Below are 26,569 nucleotides of genomic sequence, written 5' to 3'. Positions count from 1 at the left end.
GAATGCCATTTGGTTTGGCTTCTGCAGCCGCTGTCTTTCAGAGATTAATGAATCAATTATTTGGTGATATGTCTGGCATTACCTTTTTTCAAGATGATATTCTTATTATGGGCAGAAACAAAACTGAACATGATGAGAGATTAAGATCTGTTTTGAAAGTTTTAATGTCAAAAGGTTTGACGGGTGAAATTTCTAAATGTAAATTCGCTGAAAGAAGTGTAACGTACTTAGGTCATGAAGTAAGTGATCAGGGAATTAAACCTAAAGCCAAACTTATCAGTGCTATTATTGATGCCCCTGCTCCTAACTCTAAGGATGACTTAAGGTCATTTTTAGGGTTAGCTGAGTTTTATTCTAAGTTTGTCCAAAATTTTTCAGAAAAAACACATCCTATGAGACTCTTGTTGAAAAACAAAGTTAGTTTTGAGTGGTCACCTGAGTGTCAGAGGGCATTTTTGTCCATTAAGGAAGCAATTGGCAAAGCTCCGTGTTTGCAGGGTTTTGATCCTTCAGCGGATACAATAGTCACCACCGATGCAAGCGCCAAGGGGTTGGGTGCTGTACTTACCCAGATTTCTGAAAACAACAAAGAGGTAGTCATTGCTTTCGCCTCTAGGTCTTTGTCCCCATCGGAAGAAAAGTATTCCGTTATTGAGAGGGAAACACTTGCATGTGTTTGGGCTTTAGAACACTTTAGAAAATTCTTGTGGGGTAGGAGTTTTACATTAAGATCTGACCATAAGCCCTTGACCAAACTTCTTACTACGGAAGGGTTATCTAGAGCTACTGCTAGGATTGCCAGACTCTCTATGAGGTTACAAGATTTCTCGTATACTATTAAGTATCTTCCTGGTGTTCAAAATAGAACTGCTGATTTTCTAAGTAGAATGTCTCTACCTTTAACTGAACTGGATAGCAATCCTTGGAATGAATTTTCAGTAGCCAGTGTTTCGTTTGTAGATATTTTTCAGGGATGTATTGAACAGTCGGATTGGTCAGCGGCTGAGAATGATGATACCATTATTCAAGAAATCAAAGCCAAAGTTGTTGCGGGTTGGCACACTGTTGACAAAAAGAAGATTACTAATGAAATCAGAGGATTCTGGGAAGTCAGGAATGAGTTGAGTATTAATGATGCATTTTTGTTGAGAGGAGATAAAGTTGTGCCTCCTTCATCGTTAAGAGAAAAGATTATCAAATTGTGCCATGAAGGTCACTCTGGTATCACTAGAACTAAACAGAGAGTTAAAGCTTTGTATTGGTGGCCTGGTGTGGACGTTGCTGTTGAACGTTTGGTTAGAGACTGTGTACATTGTGAAGTTGCAGACAAAACTCATAAAACACTTAATCCTCCTTCTTTTCCTGTACATTGTCCAAAGGCTCCTTGGCAAGAACTTAGTTTGGATTTTATGGGGCCTATTTCTTGGCATGATGGTTCCACTAAATATGTAATTGTACTTGTGGATATATTTTCTAAGTGGTTTGAGTTAACTTTGGTAGATCGCATAAACTCAAAGTCTGTAATTACATTTTTGGATTCTGTGTTCATTAGAGAAGGTTTTCCTGCCTGTATTTTAACGGATAATGGTGTACAATTTAAATCTGATGAAATGAAGCAGTATTTGCGTGCTTCTGGAATTGAACAAAAATTTGCTGCACTATATAATCCTACCGGAAATAGTGTGGTGGAGAGGATTAACAGAGTAATTAAAGGTATTATTCAGTTGTCTAACAAATCTAACTTATCTTGGGAAAGTGAGTTAAAGAAAATGTTATGGTCCTATAGAGTTACTAGTCATCCTTCAATTGGGTGTAGTCCTTTTTCCATTATGAGGAGTAGAATTCCATTTTCTAAGGAAAATCCAAGTTGGATGAATAGGAATTCATGTATTCATTTAGATTGGGATGATATCAAACAACATATTGAAGTGTCTCAACGTAAAAATAAGTCTTATTTTGATTCTAAGCATGGGTGTAAACCGTGTAATCTTTGTGTTGGCCAGTGGGTACGTGTTAAACTTGCTAAAAAAACTCCTAAGGGAAGTAGTAAGTTTAGCCGACCACATCAAATTGTTAAAATTAACAATAATACAGTTGTTCTTGACAACAATGAAATTTGGCATATGAATCGTTTAGCTGTGAGTAAAAATTCAACTAATGAGATTGAGGTCATACCAGATCAGAGGTTATTTTGGTGGATGTTGGATTGTGATTCTTGTTCAACCTCTTGTCCTCAAACTGTCATGGTGGATGATTCTTTGCAAAATTTTAATGATTCAGTTGTTGATAATTTCACTCCGAATGTATCTCAACCTTCTTCGTTTGGGGAGGTTTCTTCTAATGGTCATGTTGATTCTAATAATTTGACTCAACATGAGTGCATTGGAACCTCTTTAACAACAGAGGGGTGTGTTACATCTGATACTGTAAGAACTGCGCATGGTAGAGTTGTTAAAAAACCTGCGCATTTGAGTGATTTTGTTTGTGATTAATTTCTTTGTTTTCTGTTTTTTAATTTTTGAAGGGGAAGGATGTGTAGTAATGTAGTAAGTATACCTTTAATTGTAGCGTGTTAGTTACGTTTATGTTAGAACTTGCACTGTATATTCTATGTTCTGAATTCTATGTAACCGGGTGGAATCTAAACGGCAGATTCAACCTGGGGCTTGAAGTGATAAGACCTATCTTGTAAGAAGGAATAAACATCGCATTTACCAACGAAGCTGTCTGCGGCCTTATTAGATACTACAGCCACCCAATGCCATCAAATAGTGCACAGGTACATATGGCACAGAAACAGTGCAAAATACGACCGGAGCAGCTGACCCAGAAGAATCGAGAGGAGGTGGGTGTGTAGGGAGATGATTTGGAGGGGGGTGGGGAAGGGACATAGAGCACAAGGGAGGAAAGGGCAGAAGGCAGCAAGGAAGGGAGACTGAAAGAGGAAAAAAGAAAAAGATTGATGGAGTAAAAGGAAAGGATAGAAGAGAAAGAAAAAGAGAGGAAGAGAAAAGAGAAGAAAATATTAGAATAGGCAGAAGAGAAAGGAGAGGAGAAGAGAAGAGGGTGAAGAGACAAAAGAAAGAGAAGAGAAAATAGAAGAGAGGAGTAGAAAAAGAAAGAACAAAAGAGGAAAGGGTACGTTGGGAAAAAGTGGTGGGACCAGCACATGGGAAGTAAGTAGGGAAGGGGTCGCAGGAATGGTGTAAAAAAAAGCGTGGGTGGATGTAGATGCAGATGGCGTCACTGACGGGGTTTCTGAGGAGGATGCGGGGCCTCAAGCAATGTCCAAGGTAAGGGAAAAGAAAGGGGAGAAGAAGAAGGGAAAGGAGAAAAGGCCCCGGACACAGTACCAACATCCCCCTCCCACCCCCCCCCCTCCCCGGCAGGGCCTCATCCAGGCTGGAAGTGCTTGGCAACCTGTCTAATGAGCCCCCACATTCTGCAGAAACGACCAGCGGGTCATCAACCAATCAAAGGTCACAATTCATTCCCAGCAGCAAAATAATATGTTTCTATCTGCGTTATTGATTGTAAGCACCGAGCTGCAGCACGCCCTACCAGGCTTGCAGTATTATTGAAAAACATTTATTTCAGTAAATGTTTTCACCCTAATGTTGTTTCATCATCTCAATACAGTTTACAAATAAAAATAATGCAATTTTGTAAGTTAGAAGCTAAATAAATTATCTTTTGGTAAATTATATTACAGATATCATTATAACAATTACGGCTCTTTCTGCAAGAATGGTCTGACGCTGTGCTTGCCAGAGTGTTCTAATTACTTTGAAAAGGCTGACAATGCTGCATTCAAGGAAAAGCAAGAATTACACGCCTCACTGAGCAGAGAAAAGAAGCCCAGAATAGCATTGCAGGATGGATGAATGTTATGCCATGTTATGCAGATTTGTGGAGCATCCAGGAGGGTATTCTGGTGCAGTTGTGAGTCTAGCCAAATCTGCGGTCCAGCAGGACTACTCAAAAAGACAGGTCATCCGCTACTTGCAGAATTAAAAAAGTGAGGAGAAGGCTCTTAAGTGTAGCGGCTGGACAGTCATCATGTTGGGAGCTGAGTTATGTAGCAGAAGGCTCGACCACCTGATATGGTTTTCCAGATGCATAAGATATATGCAGGTAGGAGTCCAAATGAGCGGAGGTGTCTGGAAGGTTTGTGAAAGCAGATGCCGTTGTTGAGGTATTCTGGCCCAGCGTTACGTAGTGCCTTGAAAGTGTGGGTGAGGAGTCTAAATTGCGCTTGTTTGTGCATGGAGAGCCAGTGACGCTCCTTCAGATGTGGTATGATGTGAGTGCGGCCAGGGTGATTGAAGGTTATTCTGGTCACCAAGTTCTGAATGGTCTGAAGCCTTCTGATGGGATTTTTGTTGATCCCAGCATAGGGGGTTTTTCAGTAGTCCAGCTTGCTTGTGACGAGGGTGTGTTTGGCAGTTTTCCAGGCGCTGATTGAGAGCCATTTGAAAATTTCCTCATTGTCTTCAGGGTATGGAAACATAAGGCGGTGTCTACTTGAGTGGTCATGTTGAGTTTGCTGTTGATGACGATGCCTAGGTTCTTGGTGTGGGTGGTTGCTCAGTTGGCCATCAGTTGGAGTGCCATGGTGAAGTGCTCTTCCTGAAGTTCACAATTTCAATCTTGTTGGTATTCAGCTTCAGACAATTAGTCTTCATCCATCCTGTGTACGATTTTCGCTAAGACCTTGGTTGTGGGAATGGTGGTAGGGAGATCAGTCTGTAGTTGGGGAGCATTGAAAGGTCTGCTGAGGGTTTCTTCAGCAATGGAAGGCCAGTTGCATGTATCTAAACATCTGCTAAGGTTGTGAAAGAGGTGGAGGCATTTAGAATGGGGGTGAGTATGGTGCTGATGGATTGCAGACTTCATGATGACAGCAGTTTCTTCTGGGGTGATGATGGGCCATGTGGTTCGCTTTGCTTCTTTAGATAAGATCGAGAGGCATTTGAGTAGGTCAGTCATGTCCAGTTGTGAGCTGACGTTGCTGTAAATCGACATTGCACAGGTCTTGGGAGGGGGTTATCGAGTTGAAGACAGCTTAAGGCAAAGAGATGTGGTCTGCTGGAGTGGTGAGTTTGGTTGTCTAGATCATTTGGTGGTGGTGTCTCACGGCGGATTTGAACGTTCTTCTGTCTGCATTGTTCTGGTGCATTCTCCATTTGCACTCCAGTTATTTGCAGTAATGTTTCATCAGTTTGAGTTCCTCCATCTACTGAATGGCCTGGGTCTAAAAAAAATTATATTGCTGTGTTGGAGGAGGGCCAGTGAGTTGGTGCATGAGGTGATCCAATAGTTTAAATTCTTGATGGTTTTGGGGAGGTTGTTGCCATGTTCGGGGTGGTGGATGTTGAAAGTGGTGTTCTTCTCCTTGTTAGTGATGCTGCTCCTATTTCAGTGGGCTGGTCTTGTGGTTGTGTCTGTGTGTTGGACTTGGGCACTGAACTTGACTAAGGCATGTATGTCCAGGTGGGTTCTTCCTCTCGGATGTTGTCAAAAGTGGTGATTATAAGGTCGATGAGGTTTCTGGGGATGTCACTAGATCCTGTTACTCATTGGTGAAGCCCAGGCTTCTAAGGTCATTGATGTGCTTTGAGTTGGGCTGGCTCTGGTCTTCCAAGTGGAAGTTCAGGTCTCCAAGTAGTATGTAATTGCTAGTGTCGAGGGTGAGTGGTGTGACAAAGTCTGTGATGATGTCGATGAGGTTGGTGTGCAGTCCAGGTGGTCTGTAGTGCCACTTAGGGTGAAGTTGGCAGTGATGTGGAGCTTGAAGGACAGGTGTTCCAAGTTGAATGTTCATGACGGAGGAGCAGCTGATGGCATTTTTTATAGATGATTGCGCGCTAGTGAAGTCTGTCTTGCCTGGTGATCTTACACCTGGAGGGATTCCATGACGAAAACGAGGTCTTGCTGTGTTGTTGTAGAGCAGGTCCAAGACCTCTGTGGCACTTTATTATGAGCGGTTATTGAAGAGCATGCATGTGTACTGAGCGTTGTGTGGGTGGATGCAGAACTTTGTGAGTGTGAGAGAGTGGGTGTTGGGTGCTGTTGGTGTGGTTGCAGTGAGTGTTAGCTCTGGGTAAGTGCATGAAAAAAATGCAGGAAACACCGGAGAATGCTCACTGGGTAGTGTATGGTGCAGCAACGAAGCAGCTTGGGGAGCAGCGGTTGGGGTTGAAGGCCTGGTCGATTGCAGCGGGGTAGCAGCGGGAAGACCAGGATTCCTGGCACTAGTCTTGGATGTGCACAGATGGGCTTGCCTTTGACCTGCCTTCTGCATGCCAGAGGTGCACCTGCTACGTGCCTGAGCTGCAGCCGTCATTAAGCAGGTCCTGGAAGGGGGAGGAGTGATGTCACTTCCTGTGCAGATGGATGGTGTGAAATGCTGTGAGGTCACTTCGGAGCTGATTCACAGAACTAACTTAAGATAAAAACCCTAAACTTACTACTTTTGGTATTCACAGAAGTTAGGATTTTGTCTTAAGTTTGTCTTAAGACAAACTTAAGACAGACTTAAGACAGACTTAAGATAGACTTAAGACAAACTTAAGACAGACTTAAGACAGACTTAAGTCAGACTTAAGACAGACTTAAGACAAACTTAAGACAAAATCCTAACTTAACTTTGTCTTAAGTCTGTCTTAAGTCTGTCTTAAGAATGTCTTAAGTTTGTCTTAAGTCTGTCTTATGTCTGTCTTAAGTTTGTCTTAAGACAAACTTAAGACAAAATCCTAACTTCTGTGAATACCAAAAGTAGTACGTTTAGGATTTTGTCTTCAGTTAGTTCTGTGAATCGGGCCCTTCCTGTTCAGGTCGATGACAATAAATCCAGTGGTGTTACTTCCTGTGCAGTTAGATGATGATATGAAGGCAGCATTCATTTGGATATAGGAGTATAATTACGCCCTGTTTGCCCCCATAGGCAAAGTCGTATCATGCTATCACAGAGAATAGTTGTAGCAAGTCCACGAGTTCTAGAGGTCTCCCTCTAGGTCACTTAGAAGAAACAGTTTGCCCTAGTGATGCAAATGTGTAACTTTGTCAAACTTTGGTGAGACACTACCAAAATACACTTCAATTGGACCCTAAATGGAGTGCACAAATGCAATATGCAGATAAAAGTGCCCAATAATACAAAAGCCCTCAATGTCCAAATGCCTTAAAAGGGCCTGGTCTGAGTGTGAGAGGAACAAGAATGTCTACAGGTGCAGCGCATGCGCAGAGATGCACACATGGGCTGATAGGCACTCTTCCCAGGTCAGAGACAGGAGTGATGGAATGAGCACAGATGCAATGTGTGCGCGCGCAGGCTGCAAGCGTTCCTCATCGCAATGTGTGCGCGCGCAGGCTGGCAGCGTTCCTCATCGCTGCTCCACTCACATCCATCTCTCTGTTCAAGTGTAAGAAGAGGTGGACTTCCAATGAAAGCTGTTAAACTGCCTTCATGGCTCAGTATAAATGAAATGTGCTCTTCAATTTTAACTTATATACTTTCATAATGTACTTATCCCATAAGGCCCCTCAGAGAGATGATCGCGTCCCCCTGGCTTTCGCTGCCTGTGTATCGGAGGAATGTGCTGCTTTAAGAGTGACAAATGGTGGAAGCCTCTGCGTTAGCCCTCGCTGGAGTCTACATAGCGCCCCTGCATCCCTTCGAGGAGCTATGCCTTGGAGTGGCCCAAGAGAGCACACTATGTAGCCCCTCGCGGGCTCCTCCCTCCTTGAGCTAGTCACATCCTCACCTCCTTCGGGAGAGATGTCTTCTTTGGACAAAAGGAAGGCATCTGTCCATACACAAGGCCGTGTGGGCTCCTGCTTTCAAGCACTGACATGTTTGTTAAGAGTGCGGCCATACCTCATTAACAAGGGCCCCATCTGAGAACCCAGGAGGAAGTGATGGACGCCCCACCAAGATCAACACTCCCTCACAAACAAGCAGGTTGGATCCCTGCCTGGAGCAGACCAGGCTGCCAGCTCTTCATTCATGGTAATGTATCCTCCAGGGTTCCTCCCATCCTGACAGATGCCCTCCCTTAGTGGGGAGCAGGAAAATGTTGGCCAGTTGGGGCACCTGACTGCGTCGGCCACACCTACACCAGCCAGCAGACAGCCTAGTCCGCAGCCCTTCCATGCGACCCCTTGTCAGCCCCAGTATGCAGCAGAAACCAACCCGAGCCTGGGAGGAAAAAACAGCACATTTCCCTAAGGGGTGCCTGGAAGGTAGGAACCTGAGCTTTTCCTGGGGCCTGGCAAAGCCCATCTCTGACCCACCTGAGAGCCAATCTTCCCAGCCCAGTAAATCTTCTCAGATGCTGGACCCTCACAATGCACTGTGGACCCCCTTCTTGGCTGCTTCCCCACTCATGATGGCTGAGAAGACTCTTGAGCTGTTTGACTGCAGCCGCCAGAGATGCGACTGTCACAGCAATCACAAGCTGGTGATTAGGGGAAGGGAAGACCCTATGTGTGGGACTTCCTGTATTTATAATTTTACTTACAGGCCATTTTCCATCTTGGCTGCCCACGCTTCCAGAGCATTCAAGTTCCAAGATGGAACCCTTCTTTTGAGGGCATCAGTTTGACTCTCTCTTTCCTGCTAGAGTCTTTGAAAATGCTCTGCATCTTAAATAAACCTCTCCATGGGAATGATTCCCACCTCACCATTGATAAACTGCTCCCCTCTATTTGCTCTCAGTCCTCCCACCAGCCTCTCTATCCTGCAGACAGTGTCATAGACACTGGAGGGGACGACTGTTCTCAGTGCTCGCTCCAGCTCTCTGGAACGCCTTAGGTTTGAACTGAGGTCTTATCTCTGTTCACTTGAAATTATTTGTTATTTTCTTTGACTACATTGTGATCTTGGTGTATGTTTCTGAGTTAAGGCCTAACATTAACATGTAGATTCTGATTTCTCATCCAGAAGAACTGTGTAAAGAAGTATTCTTCAAAAGCAATAAGCAAACAATGGGGCAGATTTACAAGGAAGTGCCGCAGCGTGGCAACGCATGCCCTCTGGCTGCGCCACGCTGCGGCACTTCCAAAGCACAGGAATGCGACATATTTACAAGAATATGTCGCATTCCTATGCTCTCCCGTGCGCTGGCGCACAAACTGCTGCCATTCGCCGGCTCAGGCACCCTTGCCCCATGGTGCATGGATGCCTGCTTCAGGGAGACCTTCCTGCACAAAACAATCACTACAGGCATTTTCCTCTTTCAATGGGTGCTGTAGTATGCAGCATGTATTGAAAGAAGAAAAAACAAGGAGAAATGAAAAAACGTCTCCTCTTTGCGCCTCGCTATGCCACCTCTAGGGTGGCGTAGCATTCAGACGCATTTCCAGATTTAAGATTCCTCGCAAATCTGGAAATGTGTCTTGTTCCATGGGTGTTGCGTGGGAACACCCACAGCAACACCCATGGAACGCCCCTTTCACGCAAAGTGCTGCGTGTAAAGGGGCCATATTTACAAGGACAGGAAAAGCCATGCAGGGTGGCTTTTCCTGTCCTTGTAAATATGGAGCAGTAACATGCGCCACCAGTACATCACAAAAAGTGACATACTGGTGACGCAGGGGGCTTGTAAATCTGCCCCAATGTATCTCTGTTATGGTACAACGCGAGTCCCAAGTAGCTCAAAACACTCCCAGAATGCAAGATTTGAGATCACAGGCATGAATGTCCCCTAGCTTGGAGGCTGCACTTTGGCTGGTCCTGATCGGCACAGTTGGCCCAATAAATGGAACGAGTTAATTATTTACAATTTATGATCTCATTTACCCAGGTTACTAAATATGTTATCATGGTCAGGTGGTAAGTTCCTCCATAATTTACACCTAAATAGAGGAGTCAAAGGTGCCCTGGTCCCGCCCATTCTCTGACGCATTCTTTTAGAAAATAATAAAGCTTCAGGCAAACAGCCAATTTGAAATAGTAAACCACTCTTTTCTGTTTGTTTCTCTTGCAAACCATTTTCTATTAAGAAAATATAGGGCAACTTCTTGTAAAATATCTACCACAGCACCCATCAATAAGGTGTGCTTCAGGCAGAAAGCCCACCCTTCATCAGGATATCACAGTAGTCTTATCTCCCAGTGGCCATCGGGGCATATCATCAAGGGGCGATGATAATATTATCGCTGCTTTACAGCCCGTTTTCGGGCGAAAAGTGGTGATAATATTGTCGCATTATCATCAAGGGTACGCTAGCACGTGATTCCTTGACCTATCGCCCCTTTTTCACACGCCTCACCTCGCATCGATAATGAGATGCAAATGAGGCGTGGCTGTGAAAACAACATGGGATAATATCGCGAAGGCAGCTTCGCGATATTATCAAGGAGGGTTAGCGATATATAAAATCGTGTTAAGTATGCCTTAATGCAGGAATTTAACGTCTGTTAAATTCCTGACTAAGGCATACCTAACATGGGGGGTGGATTCTGTGGCTAAGACCACAGGCCCTATAATCTAGGATATCGCCGTTTTCCACCATGGAAAACGGCGATATCCCAACTATCTCTGGAATTTGTATCGCCTCTGCGATGCGTGTTGTTGATAACGCGCTAACCGGGCGATAAATTCCAGAGATAGCCGGCGATAAATATGCAAGCGCTAAACGCGCTTTGCGATATTTATCGCCGGCCCTTGATATTATGCCCCATCATCCTTTGAGAGCATTTATATTAAATACATTAAAAATAAATCGTTTGATTGATGATACTTCCTTGATGGAGGCTGTTAACTACAATTTAGAAACATTCTGTATGTAATGGGCAAAGTGAGTGGCAGCTCCTGATTCCTAGGATTAAATGTAATTTAAAAAGAAATAGCCAAACGTTCATCACTTGAAGCGGTATACCATTATCAAAATAATTAAACATTTCACTAAAGGCAGTGTGAGAAATTGGGTTGTTCGTTGAGGGGGTTGCAAGTCCTCTCAAGCAACAGTCACAATCTTGCCAGGGTGAACTACAAAAGTCACTAAGGGGCATATTAGCAAGGCCAATATCGCCGCTTTAGAGGCACTTTGCGCCGCGAAAGCGGCGTTATTATTATCGCCCAATTAACAAGCTGTCACTAACAGCAGTTAGTGACAGCTTATTGGCAATAGCGCCTGTGTCCTTCCCGCTTTGCATGCCAGTGAAAATCATCGCTAATGACATGCAAAGTGGGCGTACCTCACCTAATCCTGAATGAAATCCCTCGCCACCACAACATCGCCCTATTAACAACGTGGGTCAAGCGACAACAAAAGCTGCGCTGCCCACGATTATTGCCGGAAATTAACACCTGCTCCAGACCTGACTTAGCTATGCTAACAATGGGAGGTGGATTGACATGTTAAATCCACATTCCCCTATCAGCTAGGATTACCGTAGCGCACTGCCATTATCACAGCTTTTCCTACGTAGATGCCAGATATTGCCATCTATCTCTGGAATGCACATCACCATTGTGCAAAGCATTGATAATACGCCGCTAGAACGGCTATGTACTCCAGCGATAGGCGGCGTTAATGCAAATCGCGCTAGGCGCGATTTGCGATAATTAGCACAGGTCCTTGCTGATATGCCCCTAAATTACCTGTGCCTACCCCTCTGGTAGCTTGGCCCAAAAGCACTCCGGCTTAACGTAGAGGCAATGTGTAAAATATTTATGTGATGCTTAAATATCAATAAAGTGAAAACACAACTCAAGAAAAGGCACCAATTTAGACAAACATAAGAAAAATGTATTTGATTATTTGACACCAAAATGACAACAATCCAATCAGTAGAACTAGAGTTATGACTTATTCAAGTTTTCAATAAGAACTATGCGTATAAGGTCAAAGCACCAGCAGCGGGCATCTAGTTGCACAAGACTGGGGCAAGCTGGTTTGGCACCTTTAGCACCACTTTCAATGGTCTTCGGCTGGCCGGAAACACTTGAAGTGTCAGGACTCACTTGCGGCTGGGTCAAGGTGCAATTTGAACATTGTTGGTGCTTTTTGCATGTTCCTGCAGCTCTGAACAGGAGGCCAGTGAACTAGCCCTTGTAGTCACTCTGATAGTCCTGGGTTTAAGTAGAAAAGCAGGTCTCAAGCAGTAGGGAAGTCCTCTGAGAGCAATTAGCAGATTTCAGGCAGCAGGGCAGTGTCCTGGGAGCGGCAGGGCAGCCCTCTGAAGTACACTGCAGGCCTCGGGTAGCAGAGCATTCCTCTGAGAGTTCTCCAAAGACCCAGAAGTGAACTGAAGAGTGGGTCTGAGAATTCTGGGTCAGATTTACAAGCCCCGAATGCCACATTTGCGCCGCCGTTGCGTCACTTTTGTGACGCAGTAGCGGCGCAAAGCCAGCGCCATTCTGCAGGGTATTTACAACGTGACGCATCTAGGGAGAGGTTGTAAGGTCCTGCGCCACAGGAAACCTGCATCAGGTTTCATGTGGGTGTTCCGGCGCGGGGGGGGGGGGCATTTCGGCGCAGGGACGTCTCAGAAAAGTGGCTGAGTGAAATCTACAAGATTTCACTCAGTCACATTTCTGACTCCGCTGCATCAAAACCTTGCACCTGCTTGCAGCAGGCATAAGAAGTGATGCAGCACAGCTAGTATAGGGCGCCCCCGAGCAGTGCTGGAGTGGTGTCGCACTTGCGACACAACTCCAGCACTGCATCACCTTTACGACATCAGATGCATGACGCATCTGTCTATTCTTGCGCCATGGTGCGCCGCATTGTAAATGCGGCGCATCCATGGTGGCGCAAGAGAAGTCTGCCATAACGCAAAATAACTGGCGCATTCCTGCTGATATGCAGGGATGCGCCGGTTATTGTAAATCTGCTCCTCTGTTTTTAAACCTGTAGCCAGCTTGGAAGTAGAATAGATTTCTGGTGTTTTCCTCCCACTGCTGGGTTTGGAATTCCCTTCTTCTTTGTGTGTGTCTGCTGATGCAGCGCCTTTGAAACGTAAGGTGGGCTGTGCAGAGCTCTGCCCCTCCCATCCTGTCATGATGGCCTATTCTGCCAACCACTAGTCTCCATTTGTGTTACTGTCTGGGAAGAATACACTAAGACCAACTGCTAGTCTCTCCTAGTCATGTGACCCAGGTTACAGGCTGCAGACAACAAATGGTGAGGACAAGAAAATGCCAGCTTTCTAAAAGTAAAACCAAAGGGGATGATGGACAGAGTGTTGAACATTGCAAGCACTCATCCCCAATTAACTGATCTGGGTTTAATCCATCATCATTCTTTAGCTCACTCCGCCACCCCAGTTCAGACATGGCCATATGCAAATCAGTCTGACCCTCTGCCTCATGGGAACAGTCCATCCCAAACTGCCAAGCCATGTCTTCCCTGGACCGTAAACAAGCATCCTGGGACCGGTTTCTGGCTAATCAGCCATCATCGGCCAGGCTAGCTTGAATCCAGTGGCAAAGTGAGGAAGGGACCCACGTCTGGGCATACCCTGCCAACTTAGGACAAACAAAGCAAAACAAAAGGGGATGATGGACGGAGTGTTGAACATTGCAAGCACTCACCCCTAGTCAACTGATCTGGGTTTAATCCATCATCATTCTTTAGCTCACTCCGTCCCCCCAGTTCAGACAGGGCCATATGCAAATCAGTCTGACCCTGTGCCTTATGGGAACAGTTCGGTCCGAACTGCCAAGCCATGTCTTCCCTGGACCGAAAACAAGCATCCTGGGACTGGTTTCTGGCAAATCAGCTGTCATCAGCCAGGCTAGTTTGAATCCAGTGGCAAAGTGAGGAAGGGACCCACATCTGGGCATATCCTGCCAACTTAGGGCGAACAAAGCAAAACCAAAGGGGATGATGGACAGAGTGTTGAACATTGCAAGCACTCACCCCCAATCAACTGATCTGGGTTTATTCCATCATCATTCTTTAGCTCACTCCGCCACCCAGTTCAGACATGGCCATATGCAAATCAGTCTGACACTGTGCCTCATGGGAACAGTCCAGCCCGAACTGCCAAGCCATGTGTTCCCTGGACCGTAAACAAGCATCCTGGGACCGGTTTCTGGATAAGCACCCGTCATTAGCCAGGCTAGCTTGAATCCAGTGGCAAAGTGAGCAAGGGACCCACGTCTGGGCATACCCTGCCAACTTAGGGCTAACAAAGCAAAATCAAAGGGGATGATGGATGGAGTGTTGAACATTGCAAGCACTCACCCCCAGTCAACTGATCTGGGTTTAATCCATCATTATTCTTTAGCTCACTCCGCCACCCCAGTTCAGACATGGCCTAATGCAAATCTTAACAGTAGTGAACAACAAATGTGGGAGATTTTCCCTACTAGGACGTGTAAAACTTAAAAGTGCATGTCCAACTTTTTAAATACAATGCACCATGCCCTATTGGTTGTTTAGGGTCTACCCTGTGGGTGGCTTATATGTATCAACTTTTCTTTGCTAAGTCGAATTGGTAGTTTAAAACTGCACACAGGGGGGGAGGAGCCTAGCGCTTGACCAAGATGGCCGCGTGAGCTCTGAGCTCCCGAGACCCTCGCGCCCTCCGTCGACTATCCTGTCTCTAATCCTGTCTGCATGCATGGCATCGTGTAGATGACTTGTCAGGGAGGCGATTGATGCTACCCGAGGTCGGATCGCCCACCGGGAACCGGAGTTATGCATGGCGGAAGATTGCGGCCTATCTCCGAGGGATGCCAGGGGCTGGAGTTGGCAGGATGCCCGACCTCTAGTTGAACAACAGCGGCCAGGCGAGGTGTGAACTGTCGGATGGAGGTCCCCGTCCTTTCACTTTCACTTTCTCTCCCTTTGTCTGCCCTGCCCCTGGAGAGCCCTTGGTGGCTTTATTTTCCTTTGGACGCTCTACATGCTACTCTGGCGGCCCACTGCAGACCTGATCACTCCTGATTCCTCTTGCTGAGAGAGGGCCGTCTTATCGGAACCGAACTGCTTGGTGCCAACCATGTCGGGCAAAGCAGAGGTGGATCGGCTGAAGCCTAAGTCTACCAGGCGGGGAGCCTATTCTCAAGCTAATAATATGGACCGCTATGCTCTGCAGAAGGGGTCACCGAGTGGGTCGAGCCAGTCGCCGGATACCCAGAAGGAGGTCTCGCCCTTGGCCCCGGAGCTCTCGCTGCAGGATCGCTCGATGATATCAACAATAAACTCGAGTCTTATGGCAAAGAATTACAAGAGCGCAAATTACGGAAATTCCGCAGAGACACCATAGATTATAAACTTAACGAAGTTTATACCTGGGCGGAAGTGTACGCTGGCAGAAGACCATTCCAGAGACCCAACACCTCATCTCAAGAATCTGTAGTCTCAGATCGCGAACTAGACGCTACACGCACACCAGTATCACTTGCCGAAGATTTACCAACAACGAGTGCTCTACCCACGGACAAAGACACGAATGTTCAACCAACCACTTCTTCTTCTTCTTCTTTTTTGTCCAGGGGCCCACCATCCAGTCGACCACCAGACCCAAAAAAATCAGGAGGAGTAAAAGAAAAGGAAAAGGAACTGGATGCTCGGAATCTCAGGAGCAAAGGCAAACCCTTACCATAAATATTTCATCAATTGCTTTATCTCCGTGTCAAGAAAAAGTTTTGAATAAAGGTTTGTCCTTTGTTCCTGTTTACCACACAAACTCCTTAGAGGTAGAAATATCCTTGTTTAAATTCATGAGGAATCTCAGATTGAAGCACTTTTTTTCCAACATTGTACGTTCGCAAGATTCCATTGAAGGACAAATTGAAGAATTCAATTCAGATCTACAACGATTTAAACCCAAATCTACCTTCATGCCACCCATGTCCCACAAAACTCTGGATACGTTTGAAGCACTCGTCCGCAGTGATTTGTCTAAACTTAACTTCAAGCAACCATTTCCCACCAATTTGAAAAAACATGAAATAGCCATAATCAAGAATCTAGCTAATGATAACAGGCTGACAATGCAACCAGCAGACAAAGGCGGCGCCTTGGTTATTATGGATCGAGCATTCTACGAACACAAAGTCACTCTTCACTTACAAGACACTACCACCTACATAAAACTTGATGAAGACCCAACATCGTCATTTCAACTAACCTTGACTCAGATTTTGGACCATGCTGAAGAAATGTCCTGGATAACGAACAAAACTCGCAGTTTCCTTACAGTTTCACATCCCAGACGACCCAAACTATACATGCTGCCAAAGATACATAAAAATCTACAAGACCCACCATTCAGGCCCATTGTGTCTGGATGTGATTCAATCTTCATGCCAGCAGGTCAACTCGTGGATTACTTTCTTCAGATGTTTGTACAGACATGGAAAAGTTATATTAAGGACACCACTCACTTCTTAGCTCTTCTCAATCAAGTCAACAATTTTTCAGAATCATGGCTTCTTTGTTCAGTCGATGTCACATCCTTATACACATCGATACCACTGTTAGAAGGTCTAGAAGCTAGTGAATGGGCATTACTCCAGCTAAAAGAAACTGCCATTGACAAAGTTTTCATCATGGAGCTCCTCACTTTTTGTCTCCAACACAGTTATTTACAGTGGAATAGTGATTTCTATCTGCAGATAAGCGGCACGTCTATGGGTTTTTCCGGTGCTCCTGCTTACGCTAACACGTTCATGGCTAAGTTTGAACATGACCACATTTTTTCTGACAGCATCTGGATTGACAACTTGGCATTCTTTGTCAGGTTTATAGATGACATCTTTTTAATTTGGAAGAATTCTGAAGCCCTGTTGGTCGAACAAATTAGTAAACTCAATCAAAAAAATCCACGCATCCAGTTCACACACAACATCAGCACAGAACAATTGCCTTTCCTGGATGTATTGATAATGAAACAATCTAACTCTCTAGTAACGACAATTTACTCCAAACCTACGGACAGAAACAATCTTCTTCTTTACTCCAGTTTTCACCCTCCTTCATTGATTCGTAATCTTCCATATTCACAGCTGATCAGAACAAAAAGAATCATTTCTGACACTCAACTTCTAGGATCATCACTACAAAAACAAGTAGTGAAATTCCAAGAACGTGGTTATCCAGCAACAGTCCTTGATACAGCTTTTTCCAGAACTTCCACAAAAACGCGTGCAGAACTTCTCACGCCCTCAGAGAAAAATCCCCATAACCGTCATGTATTTGTTTCCACATTTTCCACGAGTTCAAGGCGCATTCGCCAGATCATCAAAAACAGATGGGAAGTGCTGAAACAGGAACCGGATTTCAACGACCTCTTTTCCTCTGAATCTATCTTTGCATTCACTCGCAGTAAAAACATCAAAGACATTCTATCAACATCACCCACAACTGACCACGAAGAGTTTAAAGGCATGCAGAAATGCTACAATTGTGTCAATTGCCATAATGTAATCACTGGTTGCGGCATTCACCATCCACGTTCAGGCAAAGCTATCAAACTTAGGTACACTGGCACCTGTGACAGTACCAACGTTATTTACACCATCAAATGTCCCTGCGGCTCAATGTATGTTGGCAAAACTTCCCGTAAAATCAAAACCAGGATTTCAGAACACAAAAGTTCCATCCGCACCAATAGTCTCAAATCTCCCTTGTTTGCTCATTGGTCAGAACATCACCACACTATCGCACAACTAAGATTCACCATACTTGAAATGATGCCTCGTAACACCCAGATTAACATAGAAAAGTTACTCTCACAGAGAGAAGTCTGGTGGATCAAGTACTTACAGACCCTGATACCCTTTGGTCTCAATGACAGATTAGAAATGCAATGCTTTTTATAAACATGCATTTTTGACATCTGGTTCTTTCCCAAGCCGTTTTTCCCATCTGGGTTAGACTGCGTCCATTCAGAATTGTTTTCATTTCGCAAGTTATATTTTGTCTTTTGCGTCATGTGGATTCATTGTCTTTAGATTGTACGTCTGTTTCAGACTGAGCAATTCAATACACTTTTCATTCCTTTCACTGTAGGATTCGTGATTTTCTTTTTTCTTTCCCTCTGTTTTCTTTTTTCCTGATACCTTGTTTTTTAAGTTTATCAACCAGTTTGTTCAACACTAGTCTGGGTTCTCATCTCTCTTTACTTGCTTCAGTCAGTATCGTTTTTTTCTTTAATTTTTCCTCGTGTCACTATACATTCTAGCACTTCGTTGTTGTCTTCGTTTGTGCTTTGTTTTTCTATTCTCACTTTGCCCCACTCTTTCCTCAGATATTCTACCCTCTTTCCTTCGCTGTTGTTGTCATCCCATTACATTGTGCCACACTCACTGCCCCACATCTGTTTTTTTATTTCTCATTTCACTTTTATACACTTCTGGTTTCCACAGCACGACAGTACTTGTTTTCTATCAGGTTCTCTGTTCACACCGTAGTCCTTTTTCAGTTACTACAACAGGTCGTGCTCCGCGCGGCTTGTTTTTTTTTACACACCTAGTTCGTTAGCTCACATTTTTATTTTTATCAGTCGTTTTTTCTTTTCCAACTTTACTCAATACATTTCAGGCTCCCTCTACACTTCAGTGTGCGTTTCTCTGCACACACCACAGTCCTCTCTTCATTTCTACCACGTCCGTCCGGACGTGCTCGCGTAACACGTCCATTTAATTACCTGGTTTGTCAGTTTCCGTCACTTGTTTTTCCGGAGGTTTCCAGCTTGCGTAGTCTGCCGCTTGTTCGTGTCCTTCGCCTTCTTGAAGGTTTCCAGCCCGTGTTGCCTTCTCGTTGTGCTACACACGTTCCGATGGTAAGTTTCTAGTCCCCTCTTTGTATACATTTTGAGCTACCTGCAGCAGCACGGTTTCATGCCACATCCCGTTTTCACTTTTTCCACCTCACAGTTAGCTAGAGCAGTTTTACACCTTTGAGTCCGGCCATTGACTCGGCTCCACCACAGTGCAGCGGCACTTCATTACACCGCATAGCCGTAAGTTGTCTTCGGTTTTGGCTAAAATTTAGTCCATTTCTCTATGAGCTGGTTTTCAGATTCTTTCTTTCCACACAGCGTCCTGTGGCCACTGTTCTTCTCCTGCTGCATTTTCTGTCTACCCCGCATTGTTCATCATCGTCTTTTGAAAACCTGTAAGAATTCGATGTTTGTTTTTCCACCTAGTTCTACTTCACGGGTGACTCCTTTAAAATGTGTTTCACAATAAAATCACTTCGGTAATCCTGGGGCACTTTGCATATACTGTTTAGTTGGATAAATACTGTGGACTGGCTCGTTTTTTCTTTAAACTTGTCATCACTTTTTGTTTTCTCACGATATTTCTAGTGAATTGCTGCTGTCTGATCTAGACCAGTTTCTAATTACCTGTGCCTTGATACGATGCATCTTGTTATTGCTTGAATATAGGAATTTCTAATTTACTTGCACAGCAATGGCTTTCAACGTTGTTTTCTTTCATTTTCTACAGCTGCCCCTGAAGAAGGGATGTGAATCATCCCGAAATGCATTGGGCTTGTTATTATTTTTTTAGAACTGACGATGAAGTTCACTGCCTTTGTGCAGTTTGTCATTGACTGTATTATCATGCTCCATTTGCTTTACTGTTCGCAGATTGATGCCATGTTTAATTGAACTGTTACTGTGTTTTCATTTCACCAATACAGTCATTTTGCTACAAACTCAGTGTTGATTGTTCACTAGATTGCTGTTTTAACAAGTTTAAACCCACGTTGATTTTGCATAGCTGCTAAAGAATACTGCAACTGTTTCTTTCTCCCGCAGTGCACTCAGTATACTGGTGTTTGTTCACCAGCAGTTTGCTCTCTCGCTGCAGGATGTCATGGGGGCGCTCGAGGGGATGCAGACCTCGATTGGGAGACAATTTGATGCCCTGGCGCATAAAGTGGATACCATCTTGGTGGACGTTAACCTGATCCGCGCAGATTTGGGCAAAACCAACGAACGGGTTAAAACCCTGGACCTCAAGACCACGGGCCTCGCTGATGAGGTTTCGGAACTGCAGACCGAGGTTCGTAAGCTGAGGACCGAGAGTGATCTCGCCGCCCGTCGGCTGGAGGACTTTGAGAGCCGGGCCAGGCGCAACAACGTGCGCGTTATCGGGGTCCCGGAGTCCTCGGATGAGGCTTCGGTTGACCTGCTCGTGGAGGATTTGGTGCTTAACCACCTGCAGCCTAAGGGTCTTGGGAAGTTCTTCGCGGTTGAAAGGGCCCACAGAGTGCCGGGTGGGAAGCCCAGGGTGGGAGCCCCGCCGAGGCCGATCGTCGCCCGGCTCTTTCATTTTCGAGATCGGGACGCTATCCTGCAAGCATCGAGGGTAACGGGCCCGGTCCCCTTCCAGAACGCGTCGGTGAATTTCTATCCTGATTTCACCCAGCAGGTGCAGAGGCAGAGACAGGGCTTTCTGGGGGTGAAGAGGCGCCTTCGGGAGAGGGATCTGAAGTATGCCATGCTCTTCCCTGCCAGATTACGTGTGGTGTACGAAGACCGGACATTCTTTTTTGAGTCTCCCGCAATGGCCGATGAATGGCTGGACGCTTTGCCCCGACGACGGACGGGAGAGGACACTGCCGCGGATGGGGACAGTGGCCGGGATGGGCAAGGGTGATGTTTTCAGAGCTGGTCTAACTCGATTTGACTTTATCTAATGACTTGAATAGAGTGCAGTAAATGCGGAGGGTTGCGGGAGGACGAGGGGAGCTCTTTCCTCCCTTAGGGTACTTTTTGTAGATTTGGGTTTGGTAGGGCGACAGGCACACTGCAAGTTGGGGGGGCTTTGTAAGCTGCAGCAGGGGTGCAGGGTGGGGGGGATGGTTGGGATTTTGGGTTTGTTGTTGGGGGGTTTGTTTCTGCAAGGCGTAATGATCATTCTCGGGATTGTTCCATGGTGGCTCTTCGGGTGGGGGGTGGGCCTCTTTGTGTTTGGGGATGGGGGGTAGAGGTTTAAGTGTTATTAGCTGGAATGTTAATGGTTTGGGAGATCGCATTAAGCGCGGGATAGTTTTGCAACACTTGAAACGGTCAATGCCAGATGTTGCCCTACTGCAGGAGACACACCTCATAGGTAATACGTGTTATGCCCTTAATAGGAAGGGTTATAAATTCATAGCTCATTCGGGATTTTCCTCCGGGTCCAGGGGTGTGGGCATCCTAGTCAGGGCCTCGCTACCATTTGAGGTGGACTCCACAATTGTTGACGATAGGGGGAGGTTTGTGGCGGTGGCGGGGAGGTGGGAAGGTAGAACTTTGGTTTTGGTTTCGGTTTATGTCCCTCCAGCCCTGCAGGCCTCCACGTTTACAGATCTGGGTAGGGCCTTGCTGGATCTCCCGGGAGGTATGCTAGTGGTGGGGGGGGATTTCAATGCTGTCGGCTCTGGGCTGCTGGATAGGTACCCGCCCAGAGACACTGGGGGGGCTCAGAAGTGGCTCCCAGACTTATTAGACACACTCGGCCTGATAGATTGCTGGAGGCTCCGGCACCCCACACAGCGTCAATACACCTTCCACTCCGGGGCGCATGGTAGCCTCTCTAGGATTGACTACCTGCTCACTTTGGCTGCGCACGCCCCACTGGTGTCTGAGGTCAGGCACATGGCGCGTGGCATATCGGACCATTCGCCAGTGTGGGTCAGGCTGGATATAAGCCGCAAGGGAGGGGGAAGGGTGGCTCCTATTAACCCCTGGTACTTTCGAGATTCCAAGATGCGCAGCGCACTGGTGAAGACAGTGGATAATTTCTTCAAGGACAATCATGGGTCCGTGGACTCGGCTGTGTCGTTGTGGGAAGCATTTAAGACCGTGCTGCGAGGGGAGGCCCTCTCACTTGTAGTGGCGGCCAAGCGGCGGAGAGATGGCGAGGTTATGCAAGTGGAGGAGGAGATCGGGGCTTTGGAGGGAGCGTTAGAGGATGAGGTAACAGCGGCCTCACTGCATGAGCTCAGCTTGAAGCAAGCCGAGTATAAGGACCTTGTGACAAATGCCGCTAAGACCCTCAGTAGGGAACAGCAGGGCCGCCTGTATGATGTTGGTGACAAGGCCGGGAAGCTCCTAGCTTGGCTGGATAAAAAAGAAAGGGTTAATAGAGTAGTGCCGGAGTTGACGGGAGAGGGGGGAGAGGTGATTGTGGAACCTGAGGGGATTGTACAGTCTTTCTCGGACTATTTCTGTAAGGTTTATGCCTCAGTGTCGGATAGGCCGCCTGAGGACTCGCGTGACCTCTTGAGGGATATCGCTCTGCCCTGTCTCTCTGATGTAGATAGAGATGATCTTGATGGAGACATAACGGTCGATGAGGTGGCGGGAGCTATTCGCGCGCTGAACCCGGGCAAGGCCTCGGGCCCGAATGGCTTGCCGATTGACCTGTATAAGCTGTTCCCGGATAGGGTAGCCCCTCACCTGCGCGCCATGTTCGTGGAGGCGCGGGGGAGTGGGACCCTCCCGTTGGACCAGAGGCTGGCGACAATTGTTGTGATACACAAAGATGGTAAACCCCGAGATAAGTGTGCCTCATATAGGCCCATCTCACTCCTCAACGCCGAGCCGAAGATTCTGGCTAAAATCCTGGCGGGCCGATTGGTCAGGGTAATTGGAGACTTGATTCACCCGGATCAATCCGGTTTTATTCCGCATCGCAACACCGCGTTAAACCTTAGGCGCCTTCATGGTGTGATCGCCAGGGCTGGCACGCTGCGAGAACCGGCTATTGTGGCGTCACTTGATGCCACGATGGCCTTTGATACGGTGGAATGGGCGTATTTGTGGGCTGTGCTAGCCAAGTTCGGCTTTGGCCCTGGTTTTGTGAGTTGGGTGAGGTTGCTGTATGAGGGACCCCTTGCGAGTGTGGTAGTAAATGGCCGGGCATCGACTCCGTTCCGGCTTGGGAGGGGGACTCGGCAGGGCTGCCCCCTGTCGCCTCTGCTGTTCGCCCTTGCCCTTGAACCGCTGGCGGCGTGGATACGATGGCACCCGGACATACGTGGCCTTCGCTGGTCGCCCGAACACGAGGACCGCATTTCGCTATATGCTGACGACATCCTGTTGTATCTTGCCTCGTCCAAGAATTCATTCATAGTGGTTTGTGACGTTCTTACATCTTTCGGTAGGAACTCGGGTCTCGTCATCAACTGGAGTAAATCGTATTTATACGTCCTTAGTGGTGAGGTTCCACCGGTCCCGCGAACTTGTTCGATCCAGATTGCTCAGCAGGGCTTCATGTATCTGGGGATCTTTATCTCCATGGACCCCGCTTTGCGGTATGAGAGAAACCTGCTCCCCCCCTGGCGCACCTGCGGCGGGATGTTGAGGGCTGGCGGAGGTTGCCGCTCTCCCTCGTCGGGCGCGCTGCCTTGTTCAAAATGATGTCCCTTCCTCGGTTCCTCTACGCATTGCAGAATACTCTGGATTGGGTGCCGGCCAGGTACTTTCGGGAGGTCGAAAGCCTCCAACGAACGTTGTTGTGGGATGGGCGGCCGCGGATAGCGATTGCTAAATTGACGCTTCCATGGTATGACGGGGGTATCGCTCTTCCAGACATCCGACGCTATTACTGGGCCACCCAGTTGTCCGCGATTAACCATGGTCTTTATGGCCCGGCTCTCAGCCCTGGTTATGCCATGGACAGATGGTTGCTGCGTGGTGGGAACTATCTTAGGGCATTGTATTCGCGGTCCCTCGACTCGTCCCTCAAGCACTTTAGCAGTGGTTAGCAGTGTTAAAGTGCAAAGAGTCCTAAGGCAAACAAAAACAAATTCAGAAAACAGGAGGGATGGGTTAAGGCAAAACGTTTGTGGGTGACCATGCAGAGAAGTCCTAGTCCAACAACTAGTAAGCATCAGATTCAATTACCTATTCCAAGAGATGTGAAAAGTCTTTTAGGTCCTCTTTAAAAGGTGGCAGTATTCCTGTTTCAGCAGAACACCCACATGTTTGGCCAAACCTTTAATTACATGTGTTGTGATATTTTCTGCTACCTATCAATCTGCTAATAGCTGGTTCACCGAATGTCTGGAAAAAGGGTGGTTATTTTGGAAAATTGGTTGAAATCAGTGCATTAATACCAATTTTATTATGTTATAACCATTCCATAAGTTATAAGATGTAATGGACCAGTGAGTTATAAGATGTAATGGACCAGGGAAATTATGGTAATACATCTGGTATTGTCAATCCTGGCCACGGTATTACTACACCTTATTATAGGGTACCTCATAATGAGGGTCTTTGTTTCAACTACTCATTTAAGCCTCAGGAGCACCATCTTCTGCAAACCATCCATAACCAATATTTAACAAGAACACAGTTCAACTTGAGACATATTTAGGTATTCGTTTTACAACAGTATTCAACAGCAGAATAGACTTCCCAATTTAAAAATACTTACCATTCAGAATCTTTATTCAGGCCAGATGGGCACACCACAGAAAAAAGGTAAATCCATTTTGCTTCCTTCTTTCAATCTATCAGCTCTTTTTCCGTTGTCTTACAAGTTAGGAAATCCCGTTGCAGCGGTGTAATGTTGAAGTATTTGTACTGCTGCCATGATGTTCAGCAAAACATTGAGCTATAGTCTATATCAGATTTTTTAGCTGATGCACAGATTCTCCGACATGTAACATTTTACAAGAACAGTGCATCACATAACAGCAACCTTTTAAAGGCAGTTCAAGACATGAAACTTTTTTTCCTGATGATCTTTAATTTACATTTTTGGTGAAGAACATAAGGCACACTTAGGGCCCGATTACGACTTTGGTGGTGAAGCGCCAGGTCTGCCAGGCCACAGCACTGCCAAAGCCATGGTCAGACTGCCCGCAAAATTCAGAATTTCCTCCTGTTTGGTGGGCTGGTTTTTGGCGTGCCCACAGCAGTGCCTCAGAAAATTGCCACTGCAGGAAGGACTGAAAGTCTATGCTGAGCAGGAACTGGGCACAAACACACAGGGTGTGCATTGCTATGCAGAGGTGGCACAAGGGACCTGTGGGGCCCACTTTGTTTCCTCTCCACCATGGTGTTTCTGGAGGAGGAAACTCCATCCCACCGCTGTAGGAGAGGAAACTCATAATATGCTTGGTGGCACCACGGCAGTCCCGCCAAGCATAATGCAGCCTCCTAACCGCCGCAATACTGCCAGGGAATGGAGGTAGCTGCGGTGGAGCTGTGGCGGTCCGACTGCCCAAATCGTAATTGGGCAGTCAGGAGACTGCCACAGCAGCACCCCGTGAGTCTGGCGGTCCATGGACCACCAGACTCGTAATCAAGGCCTAAAAGACTACACATGGTAATATTAGCAATAGATGATGGTCCATGGGAGACAGGACTCCTGTGATTTGATATGTCAAAATAGCAAGTTTTTTTTATATCGACAACCAAAGAATTATTGAAAACAGAGTAGCTAATGCTGCTGTCTTGTCAATGTCAGTATAAGTAGATGAGTATGAAGTTACTACTGCATAGCAAAAATTTGAGAATCTCTTATAACACTCATGTGGTACCCTGATGACATGCGGGTGACCTGTCTGGAACATGTATTGGTGGGGAGTCTGTTAAACGAAAGTTGCTGCATATGATGATAATGGGCTTGAAATTATAAGTTCATGAAGCGGAGTATACTGTCTAATGATGTGTTGCTGTTCAACTAAAACTTTATTTTGGAAAAAAAGGGATCAGCGTATTTTAGATGTATTTTGTGAGGTTACTCTCAACCACCATGTTACACAGCACCAGGTTTACTAAGAGATAAGGAGCCATTCATGTTTCAGTAGCCATAGATTATGGGTTAGTTGTGGAGATCAAATGGTGCAATTGTACACTCACAGACAATCACAGCTGATGGTCTTTGTCAAACCTCATAGACTTCCAGAGCTCCTAGACTGTCATGGTTCATGGTCTGTGAGAGCTCACATGGCTGTCAGAGCTCATATACTATAAGGGTGAAATCAACCCACTCCTGAAGAAACCTCCGCAGACCAGACAGACCGTAAGAACTTCCGGCCAATCTCCCTGCTCCCCTTCCCAGCCAAAGTCATCGACAAAAGCTGTCAACAACCAAATAGCTGACATCATCTAAACAAACGAAATCCTGGACATCTCCAAATCCAGTTTCCAAAGCAATCACAGCACCAAGACCACCGTCCTTGCTGCCACCCACAACACTCACTCCCTCCTCAACCAGGGCCAAACCGTGGCCCTCATCCTCCTTGACCTCTCTGCAACATTCAACACTGTCTCTCACTGCACCCTATGCACCCTAAGCACTAGACTCCATGACGCTGGCCTACGCGACAAGTCGCTTGACTGGATCCGATCCTTCCTCACAGGCAGAACGCAATAGACCAGACTTCCGCCATACCCCTCGGAACCAACAGAGACCAATTGCTGAGTGCCCCAGGGCTCTTTTCTCAGCCCCACCCTCTTCAGCGTCTACATGGCCCCCCTCGCAACTATCGTCAGGAACCATGGACTCAACATCATCTCCTATGCGACAATACACAGCTGCTCCTCTCCTTCACCAACGAACCCACCATCACCAGCACAACTTCCAAGAAGGGATAAAAGCTGTCACCACCTGGATGAAGAACAGTTTCCTTAAACTTATCTCCGACAA

This window comes from Triturus cristatus, chromosome 4_2 (assembly GCF_964204655.1).
Source record: "Triturus cristatus chromosome 4_2, aTriCri1.1, whole genome shotgun sequence".
NCBI lineage: Eukaryota > Metazoa > Chordata > Amphibia > Caudata > Salamandridae > Triturus > Triturus cristatus.
This window is presented reverse-complemented; position numbering follows the sequence as displayed.